The sequence below is a fragment of the Acartia tonsa genome, chromosome 11, assembly GCF_053477335.1.
Source record: "Acartia tonsa isolate MP-2025a chromosome 11, ASM5347733v1, whole genome shotgun sequence".
NCBI lineage: Eukaryota > Metazoa > Arthropoda > Copepoda > Calanoida > Acartiidae > Acartia > Acartia tonsa.
In genome coordinates this window covers 48,019,144-48,044,752 of record NC_137270.1, presented here as the reverse complement: position 1 = coordinate 48,044,752, position 25,609 = coordinate 48,019,144, and the positions used below count along the sequence as shown (strand labels likewise).

Genomic DNA, 25,609 nt, shown 5'->3' with positions numbered 1-25,609 from the left:
CTAACAGTATCCCCAGCAAGTTACATAACTCTACCTCACCTACAGATGGGCTGAGGTCAGATTTAGTGGGCCCTAGTTGAGAATCCAGTTTAAACCACCGGCGCATTTGGAATCTGCCTTGTTGAACATATGAGTGGCCAGCTCGTTGTACACATCCATATTCGTCCAAAGATTTTTGTGTGCTAAAATGTCATTACCTAAGCTTTTTATAGTGTGGTCAAACGTCCTGATTGGTCAAGTAGTTTTGGCGCTATGGCCGTTTAAAGTTTGTCCGGTCTTATTTGCCCCACCCTGTACATAAACCTTTTCATGGGTAGAATAATTTACTAAAACTATTACCACAATGGCCATCATATGTTTAAACATTACCTGAACATAGCTGGATATTAGTAGCGACGCTACTTTACAATTCGAAAATACTTTACAATTATTTTGACTAAATTTAAGATAAGGGAAGGTTGTATTTTACTTTGTTTGTTTATTCCTTTATTTAATGTGATATTAGGTTATGTTGGCACTTGATAGCCCCGCAGGGTTAGTGAATTGAAAGTTAGGCCCTGCGTGGTTGGGTACGGGGTTATTTTTAGTCCCTATAAAGGAAAGCATTATTTCAAATGCAATGTGTTACCTATATTTTATAGTGTAAATCTATAGTAGCAAAGCTAATCTATATAAAGTGTTTGTTTGTCATCGTTAGACTAATTTAGATTTGATTTCAGCTTGTTAAACTTGTTAAAATAATAAAAACTATAATTTTAAATCTTTTTGTTGGTCCATAACATATGATGGAACATTGTACTGTATATTACAATGGTGTCCAAAAGTTAATAACTACATTATCTTATTCATTGAAATAGAAAATTTGGGTACTTTAATTAAATTTTGGTTAGTCCCAAACAATTATCATTTATGCTTTTCAACTTATAATTGTATCATACAGAATCTTATTATCATATTTTGAACGTATAACAGTTAGGGAGTTGAATCCATTTTTATAGAAGCAGAAATATAATCTATGATTATGGTTTGGACCCTCTAAAACTGTAATCTACCTTTCCACTTTCCCCTCTCTTGGTGAAGATATCTTCAACGCCGATACGATTTTTGAAATGTAAGATTCTACTTTCCCTTCTCTTGGTGAAGATATCTTAAACGCCGATACGATTTTTGAAATGTAAGATTCCACTTTCCCCTCTCTTGGTGAAGATATCTTCAACGCCGATACGATTTTTGAAATTTAAGATTCCACTTTTGCCTCTCTTGGTGAAGATATCTTTAACAAGAGAGACAAAAGTGGAATCTTATATTTCAAAAATCGTATCGGCGTTGAAGATATCTTTACCAAGAGAGGGGAAAGTGGAAGGGTAGATTACAGTTTTAGAGGGTCCAAACCATAATCATAGATTATATTTCTGCTTCTATAAAAATGGATTCAACTCCCTAACTGTATAATGTATATCAAATTGTCAACATTGTCTTACCCCTCGAGATCCCTTTAAATGAGCTGTATAGTCATAATCCTAATGTCGTTGGTGGTATTCAAATTTCATAAATAATTTAGATTGGACTTTTATATAAATGAACATTTATCGTATCAGCTTGTCCTCAGGAAAATGATAGGTTGGATTCCAGGACTAAATTCTAAGCTACAAAATCCTTGCAACTTAGTACTTACTATTCAATAGAACTAGTGACTGCTCTCCTAGGGTATCTAGCAACTCAAATGTGACATAAAACATGGGTTGCAAATTTTCGCAAATAAATGGCGAATTCACAAAATTCGCAAATTACGCAAAAATTCTTTTTAAAAAAGAATTAGGGGGAGAATTTTTGTTCTTTTGGGGGGTTGAGGGTGGCCCAACCCCAAGAAAATAGCCAAAAACCACCACAGGAACAGTAGGTATATTCCCTGGAGTGTAGAATCCAATCGGTTCAGTGGTTACCGAGATCTTAAGAGACAGATAGAAAGACGGACAGACATTATTCTACTTTGTATTATAAATATATATATAACCACAAATTATTTTTCCTCATTTTATTTATGAAATACATCTGTACACTAATAAATAGATCATCAGTTCCAATTAAGAACTGATAAGATAAGAGTTAAAAAACGCATGTCTTTCGATTTTGAATCATAATAGGATAAAATAAAAGCACTTCATAGCGTCACTCTGCCTTTGATAAATATATTTAAAATCTAAAAAAAATACAAGATTTATATTTACATACATTTATATATAAAAGCACAATCTTTGAATAAAAAATTAATGAGTAAAAAATTTGGTTCTTCTTGTTCTTCTTGTTCGACTGGTTTAAGAATTAGCACTATAATATCAAAACGAGCCAAAACAAGTGATGTACAACTATATATAAATGCAAAAACATCAATAACTAAAGTAAACATAAAGAATGCATAAAATCTGCTAATTTTATCACATGATTCATTACATCTAAAATCTGAAGATATAAAAATACTAGAAAATATTATGCCAAGTAGAGAATACCAAATGGTAAACACGGAATTAACAAAAACAATCAATTTCCAGTCAATAGATTTATCTCTACACATTGGAAATGCTAATCTACTAGGATCTAAGATATTTTTGTCTGCAAGACTTATTACATTTAGTTTGTCTGCAAGACTTATTTCTTTAATTAGTCTAAAATCTTTAAATGTATATAACAATATAAACATTAATCTGATAATAGGTAGAAAATCTAAACATGTGTAAATAATAGCACAAGTTAAGAGACTTTGATCAACATAATACAAACTAAAGCATATTAAAATTCTTAAAAACATAGCTAGTTTTGTCAGAAGTTCTGTAAAAAATAATTTTATGCTTAAGCGTGTTTCAATTTCACCCCTAGCCATATTTCTCAAGTCCATCTTACTTAAGCCATAAAATAGGCTTAAACAAGATATAATCACACTTGTAAGACGAAACACAGCATTCAAAGGAATATCTATATTTCCAATTGTAATATGTATCCATGAAGGGCTTCCTTTCGGCACGCCATCATTTAACAAGATGAATATCTGGAGACAAGCTTGCAAGTAGGATTCATAATAAATTTCCTCCGCCTGAAATTAAAGTTTGTTACATAAAAAGAAATGGTTATACAATTATCACAAATTTAAAAATAAATAAAAATATCTATAATACGAAGTAGAATGATATCTGTCCATCCATCCGTCTGTCCGTCCGTCTGTCTGTCTGTCCGTCCGTCAGTCCGTCTGTCCATCTTTCCGTCTGTCTTTCTGTCTGTTTGTCCGTCTGTCCGTCTGTCTGTCAGTCCGTCTGTCCATCCGTCCGTCTATCCGTCCGTCTATCTGTCCGTCCATCTGTCTGTCTGTCTGTCCTTCTATCTGTCTGTCTGAAGCTTAAGACAGACTGAATCAATTTTTATGTTTTTATATATTTTCATAAATTTTATATTTCTTTATATTTTTTAATTTTCTTCTTCTATTTAAAATTCTTTTCTTCTTTTAAACTTTGTTTTATTAAATTTAAAAATATTGTGAAATCTTCCTTCTTCTAAAAAAGCTAATGGCAAAGAAATTTTTAAAAACATAAAAAAGAGAAAAAATTTGAAGATTTTAAAAATATAAATAAATATAAAAAGTTAAAAAGTGGTATAAAAAGTTATTGAGAGTTATAAAAAGTTATAAAATACAGAAAGTATCTAAAAAAATGTAAACAAAATTTAAAAATTCTCCTTCAAACCTTTAGGAAAAAAAGGCCCTAAGGCTAGGGTCAAAGCTGCTATTCTTCAATAATTAAAGAGAGTCTGATAAGTTGCTGTAAAATTTACTGTGTCTGCCCAGTTCAGTCAGTCAGTAAACTACAAAGGAAATGTGATTGAGTAAAAAAAATAAATATAAATCTGTTGGTAAACTGCATAAATATATGATAATGTTAAAAGAACTATTCACATTTTTATGATATTATTATAAAGATGCTTGCATATATCAATGTAATTTATTGTCCTAGGAATCAGTTTTCATAAAAAATTAAATCAATCAGATATTTTTTTGTTAAAAAATCAATATGTTTACAATGGACATGCGGACATTTTGGTAACAATCAGAGAGTTCCTACAATTTCTAAATCGTGTCCAACTAGCACAGGAAACCCGCGACCGTGGCTCAACATGTAGCGCATCCGCTCATTGTCGGGAAAGTGATAGGTTCGAATCTTGGTCCTACACCCCGTCATAACTAAAGACGTTAAAAATGGTTCCCACTGCTACTATGTCAGATGCGCGACGTAAATAGTTAGAGTGGGGGAATGCCTTGGCCCCAAAACAGGTGCAACTCATTACCATGCACAGTTGGGACTTCTCAGACAAAGGTCGTGCATCTCAGAGAGTTGGTTGTCTGATGCCCCCTAGAGTCTTATCTCTTTAACTAGAACAGGAATCACCATGCAAAGTTAGAAATCAATAGGACAATTGTAAAATTTTGTATAAATTAACAAAAAGAGCTACCTATTACAGACGGGCTTGCAGACTGACCCTAATTATAGAAAAGCTTCACTTTTAAAAAGATATTTCTGATTTGTGCCAACCAAACATCTGCTTTTAATTCACTTTTTCTGTCTATCAATGATTTTTTTTGTAATTTCAGGATAGTTTTTTTTTTGGAATTTTGTTCAGACTGTAAGAATTAGTGATCTTAGTCTTAATGTAGGATGAAATCCTTATTACATTTATATTATATTAATTATCTACATCTAATTGACTTACTTTTAATCTCCAATATTGTTCTTGAAGCTCTTCATCTTCTGGATTTATGAAGGTCTGAAGTCCCAGGTAGGGGACAGCAAGTTGGTTGAACAGGGCGGCCAGATATTCTTTTGGCTTCCTTCTCAAGTCTGGTTTTCTACAGACATTAAGAAGGCTGAACAAGATTGGTAGAACCAGAATGACAACTATTACATAATCTTTTTTATTTACATGCCAACAATAATTTGTAATCAAAAAGGCGAACCTCAATCTGTCCTACTTCAAGAAAGACGATTTCAGTGATGTCATTTACGTTTAGGGAAGGGGGGAAGAAAATCTCTTCCCTTTTCTCCCATCTCTTTTGAAGAGATTTTCCTCCCCCCTTCCCTTTTTCTTTCCCGTAACGTATATGACGTCACTGGAATCGTCTTTCTCAAAGTAGGACAGATTTGGGTTCGAAATCAATAAAGTATTAGTGATTAGAAAATTAAGATTCTGTAATAACTGTTTTCAGACATAACTTCTATTATTGTGTATTTTATAATGCATTTTACAAATCTGTCTAAACAGTATGCCAGCAAACCTGGCAGGGTCATCCAGGTATGGAGCAAAAATATGTTTTTTAATTAAACAAAGCATTTTGTAAATCCTTATATAAAATATGGGTGTTCAAGTCAGGTTTAACCCTTAACGGTCGGGGGGGGGGGCGTTGAACGCCCCCCCATCCGGTTTTTTCTATCTCATTTTCTGTGTGTGAAAGATAAAGAGCCCAAACTGCTTGACTTTTTAAGTATGGGTATGACACATAACTGAGAGTTGGAATTTTTTGAATATCTCCATCCTGGCGGGCACAGGATGCCAGCAAACCTGGCAGGGTCATCCAGGTAAAGAACAAAAATTTGTTTTTGATTTAAACAAAGCATTTTATCTTACCAAAATACTAAAATATCCTCTAGTAGTACATCCTCATATTAAATACAGGTGTTCAAGTCAATTTCAGGTTCCAGGTATGATCCTGCAGGTCCTGATCCTCCAGGTCTCCAGAAATCTTTAAAATGCTCCTGTGGCCGCAATTTTTGACTTAGAGACTTCAAATTTTAAACTTAAGCTTTTCTTACATGTCTACATAATGTATAAAAATTTCATAAAGATCCGCCGCCGTTTTCCCGACGACCGCCGACTGCGGCGGCTGGCAGCTGCCAAGTACAGCTGCGGCCGCTGAAACTTATGTTTTGATATTTCAAATATAAAATTTAAATAAAATAAACATTTTCTGCAAAAAAAAATTTTCTTCTAGCTTTAAAAATAAAAAAATTACAGCCGTTTGAAATTTTTAAGTAAAAAAGGACCTAAAAACAAAGGTTGTTAAATAAAAGGGTGAAGGAAGCGGAAATTGACCTTGACTTACTTAAGGTCGGAAATTCACCATAACACAGGGGACTTGCACAAAAAATTTTAGCCCTCTAGCTCTAATAGGAACTGAGATAATGAGGGGGGGCGTTGAACGCCCCCCCCCCCCGACTGATTAAGGTGCGGCAAGGGGCCCGACTGTTAAGGGTTAAGGTATGCTCCTGCAGGTCTTCGGAAATCTCTAAAGGGCTCCTGTGCCAAGTACAGCTACGGCCGCCGAAATTTATTTTTTGAGATTTCTAAAACTTACATAAAGTTAAACATTTTTTTAAATTGGTTTTCTAGCTTCAAATATAAGAAAATTACAGCCGTTTGAAATTTTGAAGTAAAAAAAGGGGTTGTTAAATAAAAGGGTGAAGAAGCGAAATTTGACTTTGACCCACTTGTAGTCGGAAAATCATAACTAAACAGGTTATAGGCACTAAAATTTTTAGCCCTCTAGCTCCCCCCCCCCCTCCCAACCGATAAAGGTGCGGCTAGGGGCCCGACTGTTCAGGGTTAATGTAATGGGAATCAGTATTCCAAAAATCAGATGAATAGACAAATTATATCATACAAAACTTTGTTGTAAAAAAGTAAAAATCAACACATTTAAAAAGAACATACAGACATTTTGGTACCAATTATAGAGTTGTGACACTTCCTAAATCGTACTTAATATTCATAAGAATCATCATTCAAAGTTTGAAATTAATTAGACAATTCTAACATTCAAAAAAAAGCTAACCATTCCGGACAGACAGACCCTAATTATAGAAAAACTTTTTTATTTATTGTATTTTTTATTTCACTAAAAAAATTGTTTATGAAAGGAAAGATGATATACGAATTTTTGATAAAAAAGATTCCTGATGTTATAAAGTATCTAATCTGTCCTTCATTATATACATCCCATGTTGTATAAATATCACTTCCAACATCAATAATGGGAAGGATAACATCAAAAAAAAGTTTAAGTGATGTTTGAATACAACTAGCCATTTCACTTCACAGATCACAGAAAAATATTTCTTTTCTATGTTACTATTATATTATTGAATTGTGTTCTTTTTTATATTAAAATTGTTCTGTATAGCATTCCACTTAATTTTAAAAACTTCCTACTTAAAACATTGATACCAAGAGATAAACTGAAGTGGATGCTTTTTCTTTTGCGTCTTGACAATAAACCTGTCTGAAGACATTCCATATCTTTTAAAGGCACCATTAAAATAACCCACTAAAGATTATCTGTATGATTATTGAATTATAATTATAAAGTTTAATTCTAAGAAAGGAAATCTTGAATAATGTCAATAAACTTTCTTTAGCAGTTTTGCTTTTGATTGAATACAAGTTTACATGTAAAAGAAAACCCCTTTTTATGGCTTAACACTAAGGACGTCCAAGTGGGGGAGGGTTAAAGGGATGTTAACCCCCCCCCCCCTTTCCAAGACAAATTTTTGAGTACCATAGACTTCAGGCCATGGTTAAATACACTTTAACAAGGATGACAACATCCATAAAAGCGAAGCACTGAAACGGTAGGACAAACGGACATTAATACTTGTATAGTGTCTGAATTGAAAAATCAGAATATAAAAGTATAAGAGTCGAAGCAAAAGTGTAAGTAAATTTTTTGCCAATCTGCTTGGTACAGGATTATGTTTATGGACATACTAACATTTTTAGGACTTGATTATAGAGTTGCTTCGCTTATGAAATTGTTCTTTGTTGTCCTAGGAATCAATATACCAAAAATCAGATCAAACGGATAATTAGATCACATAAAAATATGTTGTTAAAAAAGTAGAAAAATCAACATGTTTAAAATGGACGTACGGATATTCTGGTAATGATTATAGAGTTGCTTCGCTTTTTAAATCGTACCTAACTACTACAGGAATCACCATGCAAAGTTTAAAATCGATAGGACAATTCTAACATGCCTAAATTAACGAATAAAAGCTATCTATCTCGGACGGACGGACGAACGGACGTACGGACCGACCCTAATTATAGAAAAGCTTCGCTTTTAAAAATCAAATTTTTTTTTATATTATACACCCAGAAAGTGGACTTAACATCCCTCTATAAAAGAAGAATTAAGAGGGGGTAATTCCTCCCACCCCTATTTAAGTTTTAGATCAGATGGAGGGAGGAAGGGAAGAAATAAATTGCATTATGCGGCATATTGCCGCCTTCCCCCCCCCCCCCCCCCCTACTAAAAAATATTAAATATCTACTATCCTGATTCCTTGCCACCCCTCAAAATAAAATAAAAAGCTTGGACGTCCTTGTTTAACACTGCATCAAAAAATCTCCAATGAATTTAAGAAAAATCCTATAATATATAGTTTTGTTAAAATCTGACCAATCGCTAAACTGATAAAGATTTCTATTTCATATGGGTCCTATGATGGCTATATGCATTTTTAGTTTTAGGCTATTTATACCTCCAAAATATATCTCCTACATGATAAGGGTGCAGCCACTAGAAGGTTAAAATTGAGAAGGAGGGGGATTTTTGTGCCATTTCATTTGAAATGAATTTTTAAAGAGTTGGCTTGGTGAAAATTATGTTCCTTCGCCATGAAATTTCAGGGAAATAGTAATTGATTTACAAATAATTTTTTATTTACTCCCATCAAGTAATACTCCCATCTGACTAAAATAACGATACCCTCCATACACCCCCTTTACCTTATCCCCTTTTCTACTAATAGATGAACGAACAGACCAATAAATGTAGTCAATATTATCAACCTAAGTTAACAACAAATTTTTCCCTGTCTATATATCCACGTAATATTTACAGGCAAAATAGTTGGTTACGAGACCGAAGTAAAACTTTTGGATACATAAGAAAAAAGTTGTTTTGTGTACTTTGAAACAATGGTATCATATAAATGTGTAAAGGACTCTAGAACCAAGTGGCGCATAGAGGTATATTCTATGCATATACCGGTTGTGGAGGTGATCTTTCGGGGAGAAGGTAGAAACAAACTTGTAGGGGAATTTAAGGTGTAGGTGGGGGGGGGGGGGGGTGGGACGGGGGTGTAGGCGACCACTCCTGATTTTTAATACGAGTTTTTAAAAGCGAAGCTTTTCTATAATTAGGATCGGTCCGTCCGTCCGTACGTCCGTACGTCCGTCCGTCCGTAACGGATAGCTTTTTTCGTTAATTTAGGCATGTTAGAATTGTCCTATCGATTTCAAATTTTGCATGGTGATTCCTTTAGCAGTTAGGTACGATTTAGAAAACGTTGCTATAATCATTACCAAAATGTCCGTACGTCCATTTTAAACATGATGACTTTTTTTACTTTTTTAACATCAAATTTTTTGTGATCTAATTATCCGATTGATCTGATTTTTGGTATAATGATTCCTGGGACAACAATGTATAATGTAATAAACGAAGCAACTCTATAATCAAGTCCTAAAAATGTAAGTATGTCCATAAACATTATCCTGTATCAAGCAGTTTTTTAACAAATTTACTCACAATTTTGCTTTGACTCTTGTACATTTATATTAGGATTATTTAGTTCTAAAACTATACAAGTGTTAAAGTCCGTTTGTCCTACCGTTTCAGTGCTTCGCTTTTATGGATGTTGTCATCCTTGTTAAATGAAAAAGTTGGGAAGAAGGTTTTTTGATGGTTATTTTTTTTCAGGGTTTTCTAATTCGTTGCTTTCAAAACATTCGGAACTTTTCGATTGGTTGCTTCCTTAAGTTGAGTGTCCAACCGTTTCAACCACTGTTTGTAATCTACAGGAGGAGTTATTTTGTGTAACACCATTGGGGTTGTATATTAATCTATAGGCCATTGTCTTATCCCTTTAGATCCCTGGTAGCTATCTATCTATTTTTTTCTACGTGAGAATTTCTTTGAGAAGGTGGTGATACCCTCCCAAAACATAGTTATAAACCTTCCCAGTACCTATGAGAAGCTACCCTGTAAAGGAGAACCCGATCGGTTCAGCGGTTAGCGATATCCTTCGCTACAAACAAACAAACAGACAAACAAATAGACAGACAGACATCGTTCTACTTGGTATTATAGATGACTAGAAAAATAGCTTGAAACAAACTTAAAGCCCAAATAAGCAAATAAAATAGAGCCTTATGCCATCTTAAAGTCCCTGAAATATAACATAACAAGGATGACATAAAAGCGAAGCTCTGAAACGATAGGACACACGGACATTAACACTTGTATAGTGTCAGAACTGAATAATCAGAATATAAACGAATAAGAGTCAAAGCAAAATTGTGAGTAAATTTGTTGAAAAACTTCTTGATACAGAATAATGTTTATGGACATACTTACATTTTTAGGACTTGATTATAAAGTTGCTTTGCTTTTAATGTTGTACTTTGTTGTCCCAGGAATCAGTATACCAAAAATCAGAACATTCGGATAATTAGATCACATAAAAAAAATTTTGTTAAAAAAGTAAAAAAATCAATATGTTTAAAATGGACGTACGGACATTCTGGTAATGATTATAGAGTTGCTACGCTTTGTAAATCATACCTAACTACCAGATGAATCACCATGCAAAGTTTGAAATCGATAGAACAATTCTAACATGCCTAAATTAACGAAAAAAGCTATCTATCTTAGACGTACGGACGGACGTAAGGACGGACGGACGTATGGACCGACCCTAAATATAGAAAAATATAGAAGCAGCGGACATTGTCTGTTTATTACACTAGTCCCTAAAGTTTGCTTATTCATTGTCTTAACAACTTTGGGGACTTGAATTGAATTTTCATTTGTTGGTTCGTTAGTTGAGCGTCCAAACCACTAATTGTAATCTACAGAAGGGATGGCTTTGTTTATCATCATTGGAAATGTGCATCAATTTATCGTCCTTGCTTAGATTGATGTCGTCATCCTTGTTTTTTTATAATTCAGTATAAATAAGACATTAATATCGTTTAATAACTTCTTTATAAACTTAAATCCATTCATAGAGATAGAATTATAAACTCATCTTCAATAAATATTTCAGACTAAAGATCTAAAAGATTTTAAGTTACACTGACACAAGCTTAATGGCTCTGTAAGTATCAGTCTAGTACAGTTATTTATCGCATCGTATTATAGACAGCTTTCCGCGAATATCTAAATGAAAATTAAAACCAGTTTTGTTAGCCAAAGGACTAGCTAATAAAACTGGCATTACTGTTATTGTTTTTAAAAGCGAAGTTTTTCTATAATTAGGGTCGGTCCGTCCGTACGTCCGTCCGTCACGGATAGCTTTTTTAGTTAATTTAAACATGTTAGAATTGTCCTATCGATTTCAAATTTTGCATGGTAATTCCTTTAGTAGTTAGGTACGAGATAGAAAGCGTAGCATCTCTATAATCATTACCAGAATGTCCGTACGTCCATTTTAAACATGTTGATTTTTTTTACATTTTTAACAACAAATTTGTATGTGACCTAATTATCCGATTGGTCTGATTTTTGGTATACTGATTCCTGGGACAACAAAGTACAATATTATAAGCGAAGCAACTCTATAATCAAGTCCTAAATATGTAAGTATGTCCATAATTATTATCCTGTATCAAGCAGTTTATCAACAAATTTACTTACAATTTTGCTTTGACTCTTATACATTTGCATTCTGATTATTCAGTTTTGACATTATACAAGTGTTAATGTCCGTTTGTCCTACCGTTTCAGAGCCTCGCTTTTATGGATGTTGTCATCCTTGTTTTATTTCAATATTCTTGGAATACAGTCTGTAATAAAGAACTATACATAATTTTCCAGTATGGTTGAGAACCGGTTCTAATCCAGCGGATATTATTAGGTTTCGACGCCATACTTGAAAATAGATTACGGCTTGATTTTCTGATATTTAAACTAATTCTAGCCAACGTTATCCAAATTTAAAAAAATGAGAAACTGTAATAAGATTTTTTTCAACCTCAACTGACTTTATTTAAGGTATTTTCATTTTTAATACATAATCTTAAATAATAAATAAATGATTTTTTGATAATACCGGTCATAAATTTTCAAAACATACATATTGTTGCTTTTTATTACTTCGCTACTTATGGACTTTTTTGCCCTTTTCGTAAGAAACAAAAATTAAAACAAAATTTTAATGATTTTAATTAATTTAATTTTAATAATTTATTAAATAGACTTTGACATACATAACACATAAAATCAACATGTTAAAAAATACAAAACCACTAAAGAATTAATCAAAAGCCTAATGATATTGTTATTATCATTGTGACAGGATATACAATTATATTATGTGCAATTAAAATATCATTAAATTGGGTTCGAAATTAGGATACATTATTTTTATATACATTTTTCATAAGTTTTCCAAGATTTCTCTCTTGCGAATTTATCTAAATCCAAATGCTGTCCTGATAATCAGCACACGAGTTGGTTGTCTGTTGGCTGGGGGGGGGGGGGGGCTTTCATGTGACCTCCCAAGGGGTTGAGGTTGTATAAATAGACCAGGCATCTGAATCATTACTGTGAATTGATAATGACCTAGGCCTATTTCTCATAGTTTGGCTGTAGTTTGATTTACTGTCGTTTTTATCATAACTTATTTCATCGCTTGTGCTATTGGAAACGTCTTTGGTAGAATTATTATCACTATAGTTGCTGTTTTGATGTCCAAGCCACGTTTGAATGTCAGTAAATTTATTGTTGGTCTTGTATGTTTCCTTGCTTAGCCAACGCATCACTTTTGTATACTCATAAATACCATCAGAATTTTCCGCATTTTTGCCATTTTGTGAGTCATCATCAATGGCCAATTCTTGATGTTTTTTGATAAAATTTCTTAGCATGTTATGATAGGAAGAAAATCCGTGTAAATCTTCACTGGCCGTTATTTCAACCTCCATAAATATCCAGTAGAAATCTGAATATTCTGCCACTTCTTCCACTGTATAACTTTTGCCAATAACTTTTAGCAGGGTCTTTAAAATTGCTGATCTCAGGCAAGACATATTGATTTTTGAATTTTGTAGCTGAATTTTATAGCTGTGAGTGTTGGTTGTTTACTAAATGATAACCAATAACCTACTAGGGCATACCATGGTGTCAGATTCGAAGTATAATATTATTGGGGTGCTCATTAAAAATAGAAAAATTTGGATAAAATCAAAGCAATACAAATATATAATTGTATATGTAAATTAAAACTTCTGCCACAATAAACGTTTGGGAAAAAAATAATTATCCGGTTGCTATTTGAGATAGATGTTTAATATATCTTGTGAAAATTCATATCTCCATTGATGTTATACTCTATAACATACCATGTCCGTCTGTATGTCCATCTTTCAGTAAAAAAAGTAATGGATGAAATATTATCGTCCTTTCGTTTTGGCTATATTCTAATATAAAAATAACAGGATCTTTATGTGTCTGTCTGTATATATTGAAAGATCTCACTAACCGCTGAATTGATATGGTTCTCCTTTACAATGTAGATTTGTATAGGTCCTGACAAAGTTTTAAACTATTTTGGGGGAGGGTATCAACCCCAAACATAAGAAATTGCCACTAGAAAAATTACCACCCTAACCCCCTCTCCCCCCCCCCAAAAAAAAAAAATATAGGTATTCAAAACCAACTCCTCCCCCTAAGTTCCATTAGGGGCCTCTAGGGGCGTAGTCGCAATCATCTAATTAAAAATAAAGGTCCTATGACAAACGCAGGAGTGGACACTTAACCTAACCTAACCTATTTTAGACCTTCTTTTAGGTTTTATTTAATGCGTAACCCCTGCGGGGGGCTTATTTGTACATTTATATCTTAACCTAACCTAATCTGTAAAGAAATACTTCATTAAATTGATATTCTAACACTCCTGCGTTTGTCCACTCACGCGTTTGGGACTCCTGCGTTTGTCCTGGAACCAAAATAAAAATACGAAATGCCTACTGTCTTTTGTAGATGAAAAGTATATAGTAAGTTTATAAAAGATGCACTTTAGAAACAAGGATGACAACATCCATAAGTAGCGAAGCTCAAAAACTATAAATAGACAACTGGAAATGATCTATAGAGTATGTAATAAAAAACTTCAATAACAAAAATCACGAAACCTTTTAAAATGTATATTGTATAATGTTTTTTTGAAGCATTAAGCTAATAAGAAAAAACGTTAAAATCTAAAATTCGATTTAGCACCCCAAAAAAAGTAAGTCTTTAAAAAACTGTGAAAACAAAATATGAAGAATGTTGACTTAATTAATCACTAAAAAATCCAACCGTTTATCTTGAACAGGAGTTGAGAAAATCACAAAAACTTGAAAAACTAGGTATCGATCTAGCACCCTAACCAATAAAGGTATCTTAATAAAAATAGGTGGAATTATGTATAAAGTAAACTTGTTCAATCCCTGAAAATTTCAACTGTCTATCTTGTATAGGGATTGAAAAAATCATGAAAACTTAAAAATCTAGGAATCGATCTAGCACCCCAACCAATAAAGGCATCTAAATAAAACTTAATCGAAATATGTAAAATCTAAATTTATTCAATCCCTGAAAATTCCAGCCATTTATCTTGAACAGGAATCGAGAAAATTACAAAAACGTAAAAATATAGGAATCGATCTAGCACCCCAATTAACAGACAGACGGACAAAACAATGTATGGATTAGATGGGCATATGTCATATGAATCTTCACTAAAAATTTCAGCTGTCTATCTTGAATAGGAGCCGAGAAAATCACGTTTCCCCCATAGCGTTACGGACGGACTGACTGACTGACGGACGGACGGACGGACATAGTGAATTATAGAGTAGCTTCGCTACTAAAAAAAGAATCTAATATATAAAAAAATAACATCTAAGACATATAATTTAATAAAAAAAGAAAACAATCTCTTTGGAACCATTTAATCAAAATGTTCGTTCCCCCCTCTTTAACATTAAATATATAAACTTTTATTTATTTCAGGGAGGGAGGGGACATTGGGCTGTTTATTACACTAGTCCCCAAAGTTTATAATTATGTTTTCTTACTTGTTGGCTAAACAACTTTTGGGAATTTTGATTTGTTGCTTTTTTAAGCTGAGTGTCCAAACGTTTCAATCACTAATTGTAATCTACAGTAGGAATAATTTAGTGTATAATCACATATGATGTACATCAATTTATCGGCCATTGTCTTATCCCTTTAGATCCCTGTATATATTTTCTTTTTCTATTTCCATTTGTTTATTGTGCCACATCTAAATATTTTGGTGTACAATCAACTTCGCAAAATTCAGCAAATAATTACTTAGAAGCAAAAGCTTAATATTTGATATAACCCTAACACTTAGGTCACTTGTGGTGCCTTTGACCATAGCTTTTAGGGGTTTTGTATTGGAAAAGATAGAGCAGATGCAGAAAATGTTCTAATAGGTATTTATCGCATCATATTACAGACAGTTTTCCGTAGATATTGAAATAAAAAATTATAGGATTAAAACCAATTTTTGTGTTTTAATATTATATGCTATATATTGTTTTTCATTACGGCTGAGGACCAGTTCTAATCCACCAGATGTTAAGCAGTTTCGAAACTATGCTGCAAAAAGTTTTCTTATATACAAGATTACAAAATTGGGTAGTTTGAAAAGCTTAACCCTTAACGGTCGGGGGGGGGGGGGCGTTGAACGCCCCCCCATCCGGTTTTTTCTAGCTCATTTTCTGTGTGTGAAAGATAAAGAGCCCAAACTGCTTGACTTTTTAAGTATGGGTATGACACACAACTGAGAATTGGAATTTTTTGATTATCTCCATCCTGGCGGGCACAGGATGCCAGCAAACCTGGCAGGGTCATCCAGGTAAAGAGCAAAAATATTTTTTTGACTAAAACAAAGCATTTTATCATAGCAAAATACTAAAAAATCCTCTAGTAGTACATCCTTATATAAACTACAGGTGTTCAAGTCACTTTCAGGTTCCAGGTATGATCCTGCAGGTCCTGATCCTCCAGGTCTCCAGAAATCTTTAAAAGGCTCCTGTGGCCGCAATTTTTGACTTAGAGAGACTTCAAATTTTAAACTTAAGCTTTTCTTACATGTCTATATAACGTATTAAAATTTCATAAAGATCAACCACCGTTTTCCCGCCGATCGCCGAAATTTTTAAGTAAAAAAGGACCAAAAAACAAAGGTTGTTAAATAAAAGGGTAAAGGAAGCAAAAATTGACCTTGACTTACTTAAGGTCGGACTCATGAATTTCATGAAGATCCGCTGCCGTTTTCCCGCCGACTGCGGCGGCTGGCAGCTGCCAAGTACAGCTGCGGCCGCTGAAATTTATATTTTGATATTTCTAATGTAAAATTTACACAAAGTTAAACATTTTCTGGAAAAAAAATTTTCTTCTAGCCTCAAAAATAAGAAAATTACAGCCGTTTGAAATTTTTAAGTAAAAAAAGACCTAAAAACAAAGGTTGTTAAATAAAAGGGTGAAGGAAGCAAAAATTGACTTAGACTTATAAAAGGTCGGAAATTCATTATCAAACAGGGGACTTGCACAAAAAAATTTAGCCCTCTAGCTCTAATAGGAACTGAGATAATAAGGGGGGGCGTTGAACGCCCCCCCCCCCCGACTGATTAAGGTGCGGCAAGGGGCCGACTGTAAAGGGTTAATAACCCTTACAGATCGGAAGGAGTGGGGGGGGGTGGGCTTAATAAGCCCCACTCCCTCTAGTTTTTTTCAATGTAATTTTTTTTGTAGGTAATATAGAGAGCTGTGACTTCGCGACTTTTTAATTTTAGTAATTATGCGTCAGCAATAGTTGATTTTATAAGGATATCTGGTCAGTATACTATAATCTATTATATTATTATTAGAGTAAAGCACTAGAGGGAGAAAGGGTTATATAACTGTATCTCTCCATCGCAACCACCTTGTGCAACCTTCCTATTGGGTCATTGAAAATCAACCAATGCAATGGTATCGCTTATATTAACTCAGACAAGTAGCAGAAAATAATTTAAAAGTAGACGAAAGAGGTCTTTGAAAAATGAAGGGGGGTAGTTGTCTGTATATACATCTATACTATAGATCTGATATATTATTGATATTGATGGGGAAATGATGCCCCAGCCAATATTTTTGCCATTATTAGAGTAGTTTCTTCAATGTTTACCTTTTTATTTACAAACTTTGGCAGAATATGTGTGCCACAACTAAAAAAAACTTTTCTCTGCTCCAATACATTTGTTGTTATGTAATGTTTCTTTTAGATAACAAGGATGACAACATCCATAAAAGTGAAGCTTTAAAACGGTAGGACAAACGAACATTAACACTTGTAGAGCTGAATAATTAGAATATAAATGTATAAAAGTCGAAAAAAATGTAAGTAAATTTGTTGAAAAAGTGTTTAAATACAGGGTATTATTTAAGGACATACTTACATTTTTAGAACTTGATTATAGAGATGCTTCGCTTATAACATTTTACTTTGTTGTCCTAGGAATCAGTATTCCAAAAGTCAGATCAATCAATGGGATAATTTTATCATAAAAAATTGTTGTTAAAAAATTTAAAAATCAACATGTTTAAAATGGACGTAGGGACCATGCAAAGTTTGGAATTGATAACCAAATAATCCTAACCTGTTTGAATTAACGAAAAGACGGACGTACATACGGACGGACCAATCCTAATTTTAGAAATGCTTCGCTTTAAAAATTGAATAATGTAAATAAGAAAGGTTGGACAGTCGTTTGTCATTAATGACTTTTTTCTTAGTTTAAATGGAATAATTTTGTGGATTGTTCGAGTTTCCTCCCCCCTCCCCCTCCAACCTATTAAGGTCCAGAATAGTAAAAGAGGTAAATTGAATATGATACCAATTATCTTCCAATTTGTCTACTTCAAGCATAACTAGTTACTTCGCCCCTAACATCTAGGGGCTATGTATTAACCCTTTACAGTCGGGCCCCTTGCCGCACCTTAATCGGTCGGGGGGGGGGGGGGGGAGGCGTTAAACCTTTTATAAGTCTAAGTCAATTTTCGCTTCCTTCACCCTTTTATTTGACAACCTTTGTTTTTAGGTACTTTTTTACTTAAAAATTTCAAACGGCTGTAATTTGGGCTCTTTATCTTTCACACACAGAAAATGAGATAGAAAAACCGGATGGGGGGGGGTGTTCAACGCCCCCCCCCCCCCCCGACCGTTAAGGGTTAAAAATGACATTGAAGGACAGAAAAATAGCCTAAAACTACCCAAATATTAAATACATAATAGTCTAAAACCATCCCAGAATCTATATAGAGCTTCCATGAAAAGGAGAACTCAATCGGTTTAGTCATTATCGAAATAATTATCTACAATTAATAAAACCCTACTACTTTAATGATAGTGTATCTAAATTTCCTTTTTTTCAATTTTTTATGATTTTAAAAATATTCCTTAACCATGATTTGTGTAATTGATATCAAAATAAAACTGTAAGAATGGGGTGGGGAAATGGAGAAAATATAATTTTTTTTTGGGGGGGGGGGTAGAGCTGTATGCTCAGCGCAAAAGTTTGAACAATTTCTTTTGGTCTCACTTAGCTTGATTGAATTCGGACATTTTGTTTACCTAAGCTTGCAAACTTATAAAGTAATAGACATACAAAATATAGAGTGATATATCTAACTTTTTTCTAGAAATAAAATAAAAAAGTGAGATGTATTTATTTTACGATCAGTTAGGCACCATCCCAGTTGAGGAGTGAGATTCTACCCCATGTGAAAAAATAAACCCCCCCCCCCCCGGCATCACGTGATTTGTACCCCATCATAAATTTTGGTCCCTGTAATTTTCAATGTATAAAACAAAGCTTGGTGGTAATAAACTATGAGTTATATGGGTAAAATATTACATATGGGGTAAGTATATAAAATATGGGGAACAAAAATCACACTTGGAGGTCCAAAAATTAATATGGCGTCATTTTTTCATGATGGGGTAGTTTCAAGTGCTTATATCTGGTGAACCGTAAGAGATAGAGGCCTAGTTGCTTGACTGTGGTAACTCAGATTTACATAAGGAAGCCATTTATGCACATGGGGGACCAAAATTTGATATGGGGTATTTTTTTCATGATGGGGGTAGTTTCAAGTGCTTATATCTGGTGAACCGTAAGAGATAGAGGCCTAGTTGCTTGACTGTGGTAACTCAGATTTACATAAGGAAGCCATTTATGCATATGGGGGACCAAAATTTGATATGGGGTATTTTTTTCATGATGGGGTGTCAAAATTTGATGTGGGGTATAATTTTTCATGATGGGGTAGATTAAAGTGCTTATATCTGGTGAACTGTAAGAGATAGAGGCCTAGTTGCTTGACTGTGGTAACTCAGATTTACATAAGGAAGCCATTTACCCACATGTGGTACCAAAATTTGATATGGGGTATTTTTTTCATGATGGGGGTAGTTTCAAGTGCTTATATCTGGTGAACCGTAAGAGATAGAGGCCTAGTTGCTTGACTGTGGTAACTCAGATTTACATAAGGAAGCCATTTATGCACATGGGGGACCAAAATTTGATATGGGGTATTTTTTTCATGATGAGGGTAGTTTCAAGTGCTTATATCTGGAGAACCATAAGAGATAGAGTCCTAGTTGCTTGACTGTGGTAACTCAGATTTACATAAGGAAGCCATATATGCACATACGGGACTAAAATTTGATATGGGGTATTTTTTTCATGATGGGGGTAGTTTCAAGTGCTTATATCTGGAGAACCGTAAGAGATAGAGGCCTAGTTGCTTGACTGTGGTAACTCAGATTTACATAAGGAAGCCATTTATGCACTTAGGGGACCAAAATTTGATATAGGGTACTTTTTTTCATAATGGCTACCTTGCAGGGGTTGGCTTAGGTTGAAATTGGTCAGGTTAGGATAGTTAGGTTAGGTTAGGTTAAAATGGGTTAGGTAAGGTTAAAATGGGTTAAGTTAGGTCAGGTTAGGTTAAGTTAGGTTAGATTAGGTTCAGTTGGTTTAGGTTAGTTTAAAACTTGTTAAGTTGGGTTTGGTTGGGTTTGGTTGGGTTAGGTTAAGTAAATGGTTAGTTTAAGATTGAGTAGCCCTGCAGGGCTACTCAATATTACCTAACCTAACTTAACCTAATTTTCCTCCATCATAAAAAATGCCCCCTATATTCAACATTACCTAACCTAACTTATCCTAATTCCCCCTCCATCATTAAAAATGGCCCCTATATTCAATTTTTACCCACCATCATGAAAAAAATACCCCATATGAAATTTTGGTCCCCCATGTGCAGAAATGGCTTCCTTATGTAAATCTGAGTTACCACAGTCAAGCAACTAGGCCTCTATCTCTTACGGTTCACCAGATATAAGCACTTGAAATTACCCCAATCATGAAAAAAATACCCCATATGAAATTTTGGTACCACATGTGGGTAAATGGCTTCCTTATGTAAATCTGAGTTACCACAGTCAAGCAACTAGGCCTCTATCTCTTACAGTTCTCCAGATATAAGCACTTGAAACTATCCCCATCATGAAAAAAAGTACCCCATATCAAATTTTGGTCCCCCATGTGCATAAATGGCTTCCTTATGTAAATCTGAGTTACCAAAGTCAAGCAAATAGGCCTCTATCTCTTACGGTTCTCCAGATATAAGCACTTGAAACTACCCCCATCATGAAAAAATGTACCCCATATCAAGTTTTGGTCCCCAATGTGCATAAGTGGCTTCCTTATGTAAATCTGAGTTACCACAGTCAAGCAACTAGGCCTCTATCTCTTACGGTTCTCCAGATATAAGCACTTGAAACTATCCCCATCATGAAAAAAAGTACCCCATATCAAATTTTAGTCCTCTAAATGCATAAATGGCTTCCTTATGTAAATCTGAGTTACCACAGTCAAGCAACTAGGCCTCTATCTCTTATGGTTCTCCAGATATAAGAACTTGAAACTACCCCCATCATGAAAAAAATACCCCATAGCAAATTTTAGTCCCCTATGTGCATATATGGCTTCCTTATGTAAATCTGAGTTACCACAGTCAAGCAACTAGGACTCTATCTCTTATGGTTCTCCAGATATAAGCACTTGAAACTACCCCCATCATGAAAAAATGTACCCCATATCAAATTTTGGTCCCCAATGTGCATAAATGGCTTCCTTATGTAAATCTGAGTTGCAACAGTCAAGCAACTAGGCCTCTATCTCTTACGGTTCACCAGATATAAGCACTTGAACCTACCCCATCATGAAAAAAAATACCCCATATCAAATTTTGACACCCCATCATGAAAAAATTACCCCATATCAAATTTTGACACCCCATGTGCATAAATGGCTTCCTTGTGTAAATCTGAGTTACCACAGTCAAGCAACTAGGCCTCTATCTCTTACGGTTCTCCAGATATAAGCACTTGAAGCTACCCCATCATGAAAAAATGACCCCATATTAATTTTTCAACCTCCATGTGTGAGTTTTAACCCCTTGCTTCAATTTTAATATCATAGCATTGTTTGCTACCCTATCTGTGTTTTTCAACCACAAATCATGTTTGAAGACATCCAGAAAATGTATATTATGTAGTTTAATAATCTGCCACTAGATGTTCCTATTTCAAACAAACTATTGTTATTTTTCTTCAATGGAGCCAAATTTTTTTCTTAAAATATTAGGTAAAGTAAAGTATTAGAATATGTTGGTGATTTAGTATAAAAAAAGTCTTAAAAGAGAAATAATAAAAATAAATAGAGGCATTTTCAAATTTTATTTAAAATATAGCAAAATCAAGAAGATTGAAAGGCATAGCTTCACTACAGTGGAGCATGGTAGCTTTATGCTAGCCTATTATAAATTCTTTCGCGCGAGGCTCACCTCGCAAACCCCTCTAGACTCTCCCCTCCCCCCTACCCAGATTTTATTTCCCCTTCTGCCAATCATGCCCCCATCTATCAAATCAGACCCCACCTTCCAATTCTGGCCTCATGTTCCAATTTAGACCCAATCCTTCATTTTTGTCCCCTGTTGAATAATTTATCCCTTCTCTGTCATTATTTTGTTTCTCTTGGAGAGGTACAAAATATGAAGATGGGGATCAAATTACATGATGGGGACAAAATCACACGATGGGGTATAAAATTTCATGATGCCAGGGGGGGGGGTTTATTTTGATAGATGGCGGGGGGGGGGGGGGGTTAAATTTTCAGATGGGGTAGAATCTCACTCCTCAACTGGGAAATTGCCGATCAGTTATACTGGTACTAAAATTTGATTTATAATTTGAATCTACAGATAGTAACTACTTTTACAGAGTAAAGTTGTATTCATAATGTTCCTCTATAATTAATACCTTATTATAAAATCTTTGGTCAGATGTAAACAATGGCGTATTTTCTAATCAAGTTATTGCAATATACATCTTAGTGAACAAAGATGACAACATCCATTAGTAGTTTATTGGTATAGAAGTTTTGACAAAAAAATCAGTCGTCTATCTTGAATAGCAACTGTGATATTGATAGTTTTTCATTGTGCTATATAGACTGAATGACAGACGAACAGTCAAAATCAGAGTTCCTTAACTACTATACTTTAAAAAAACATACTTTGCTAAATGTATTGTATCTTGATTTGTTTTAGAGTTCCTAATTTGAAGGTTAAAGCTAATTAAAGTTCATTAAAAGATTCATAAAAGTGTCACGATTTTGTCTTTATAAACTTAGACAAATTAAAAACCAAAGTTCCAAAGGCATAGTAATTTATGTATGGTCTTAAAAATAGTTATTTATCGTATCGTTCTATAGAAAGCTAACAAAAATTGAAATAAATTTTAAGATTTTTATTTTAATATTTGTCGAAAATTGTCAGTAATACGATGCTCAGCATAATTTTTCCGTATGACAGAGAACCGGTTCTAATCCAGCGAATACTGTAAAATTTATAAAATCCTGTTATACAACTGACTCTGATATAAAAACTTGACTCTCTCTCTCACTCTTTTCTCCATTCCACTCCTTTTCTTTCATATTAGATCAGGGAAATAAGTATAAGTAATTTGATTTAATATACAGTAAGATTAAAAGATTAAAGATGACAAATTAATTATCCCCCATCCTTTCTTTTATTCTATGATGCAAAAATATCTATTAGGAAACATCTTTTATGAAAGCTACAGTATAATTCTCTTTGTTTGTTCATCCGTCAGTGTAGCGCTATTGGGGAAATGTGATTAGTTGCCTAATTAAAACATCAAAAAATTGTTGGTTTGCCTGAAGCTAATCGTTCCTTCCACTTCTACTGGATGAATGAACTTACCAATAAATGAAAATATTAGCATCAATATATCTACTTATATATTATATTCATTTTTTAATATGGCCTGTATGAAAACAATGTGTGAATACACATTACTGCATACTTCCTACGTTTTAGAAAACTGCAATTTGGAAGAAAATTTTCATATGAATTAACCAAATCAATAAAATTTGATTTATATATAATATTCATTTAATTCATTAAGTATTGTTGTTCATTTTATGTATGTACATCCACGAATAATAAATCTAATCTACCTCTCATATTATCCCTGGTTGAAGTTGTAATTTTGGTTAAACCTCTCACCTACTTACAATTGTTTTGCTACGCTAAATTACCCACTTTTCTGATTGCACGGTCAGCTGAATTTGAGTTTCCGATTGTGTACATTGTTTCCTCATCCTATCTTCAATTTACTACTAGATAAAAAGCTTATAACTTCCAAAAAAAATCAACATTAAAAAAATTAAATTTTGAATGTATAATGTATAAATCGCTTTTCGGAATTTAGGGAAGAAATTGGCAATCAATTTTCAGTTGATCGATTGCACAACTACGCAGGAAGGGATAGGGCATTTTAAAATGATATATTTATTCCAGTATGGCCTCAAAACCGTTCAATAACCGCTGGATTAGAATTGGTTTTCCATACTGAAATATCATGTATAGCTACGCTAAATTATCCACTTTTCTGATTGCAACACAACCACGCTGGCAGGGATAGGGCATTGCAAAAAAAAAGGATGAAGATGATTAAAGTCACTCTAAAGATTATGACGTCATACGATAGAATAGCCAATGAGAGGCCAGTATACACTGTAATTGATGGTAAATTTTATGCTGGCCTCTCATTGGTTATTCTATCGCATGACGTCATAATCTGTTGAGGGACTTTAATCATCTTCAAAAAGGATATATATTTTTTTCACTATGGCTTTAATAACCGCTGGATTAGAATTGGTTTTCAGCCATGCTGAAAGATCATGTATAGCTACGCTAAATTACCCACTTTTCTGACCTTTAAACCTTTAATATCCGCTTGATTAGAATCGGTTCTTAGTTATACTGAAAAATCATGTATAGCATGGAATTAAAGACAATTTTCCATGAAAAATTAAATAAAAATCCTGATATTAATACCAGTTTTGTTTTCCCGTGCCCTTTTTTTCACTTTAATATCCGCGGAAATTGTTGGATGAAACTGGAGGCAAGTGCCGTTTCCGTACATCCTTTTACAAAAGTAATATGTTGTAAGTTTGTGTGTACCAAAAAATATCACCAACCGTTGAACCATTATGATTTTCATTTATAATGTAGATTATAATAGGCCCTAGGAAGGTTTATAACTATTTTTGGGGAATGTACCACCATCCTCCTAAGAAAAATGCACCCTTTTTCTTTTTAAACCAATTTGAAATTGGGTGGGGACTATCTTATCCCCCCTCCTTATCAAGTGCCCCTAGATACCTCTAGGGGCGTAGTCCATTGTTAATATAAAAGAACCTGTTATTAATATTCCATCTATTGAATACATTACATCTTCTAAAAGGATGTATTCATAAATATTATACCCCAAAAATTTGGGACACAGATAAATAGTCCAATAATCCTTTTAAAAAAGTAACAGGATGTCTTTAAGTGTGTTACTGTTTGTTTGACTGTCTGTTTGTCTGTCTGTTTGTCTGTCTGTTTGCCTGTCTGTTTGTCTGTCTGTTTGTCTGTCTGTTTGTCTGTCTGTTTGTCTGTCTGTTTGTCTGTCTGTTTGTCTGTCTGTTTGTCTGTTTGTCTGTCTGTTTGTCTGTCTGTTTGTCTGTCTGTTTGTCTGTCTGTTTGTCTGTCTGTTTGTCTGTCTGTTTGTCTGTCTGTTTGTCTGTCTGTTTGTCTGTCTGTTTGTCTGTCTGTTTGTCTGTCTGTTTGTCTGTCTGTTTGTCTGTCTGTTTGTCTGTCTGTTTGTCTGTCTGTTTGTCTGTCTGTTTGTCTGTCTGTTTGTCTGTCTGTTTGTCTGTCTGTTTGTCTGTCTGTTTGTCTGTCTGTTTGTCTGTCTGTTTGTCTGTCTGTTTGTCTGTCTGTTTGTCTGTCTGTTTGTCTGTCTGTTTGTCTGTCTGTTTGTCTGTCTGTTTGTCTGTCTGTTTGTCTGTCTGTTTGTCTGTCTGTTTGTCT

At 34.0% G+C, this 25,609-nt stretch overlaps 1 long non-coding RNA gene across 1 annotated transcript; it reads right to left on the bottom strand.

Moving 5' to 3' along the window:
* Positions 1–2,204: 2,204 nt before the first annotated feature.
* LOC145332336 (uncharacterized) lies at positions 2,205–4,983 on the bottom strand. The gene is made up of 2 exons (XR_013884160.1): positions 4,753–4,983; positions 2,205–3,088 (listed from the first exon to the last, which is right to left on the bottom strand). It is a non-coding gene; the product is annotated as an uncharacterized LOC145332336 (long non-coding RNA).
* Between the last annotated feature and the right edge of the window lie 20,626 nt (positions 4,984–25,609).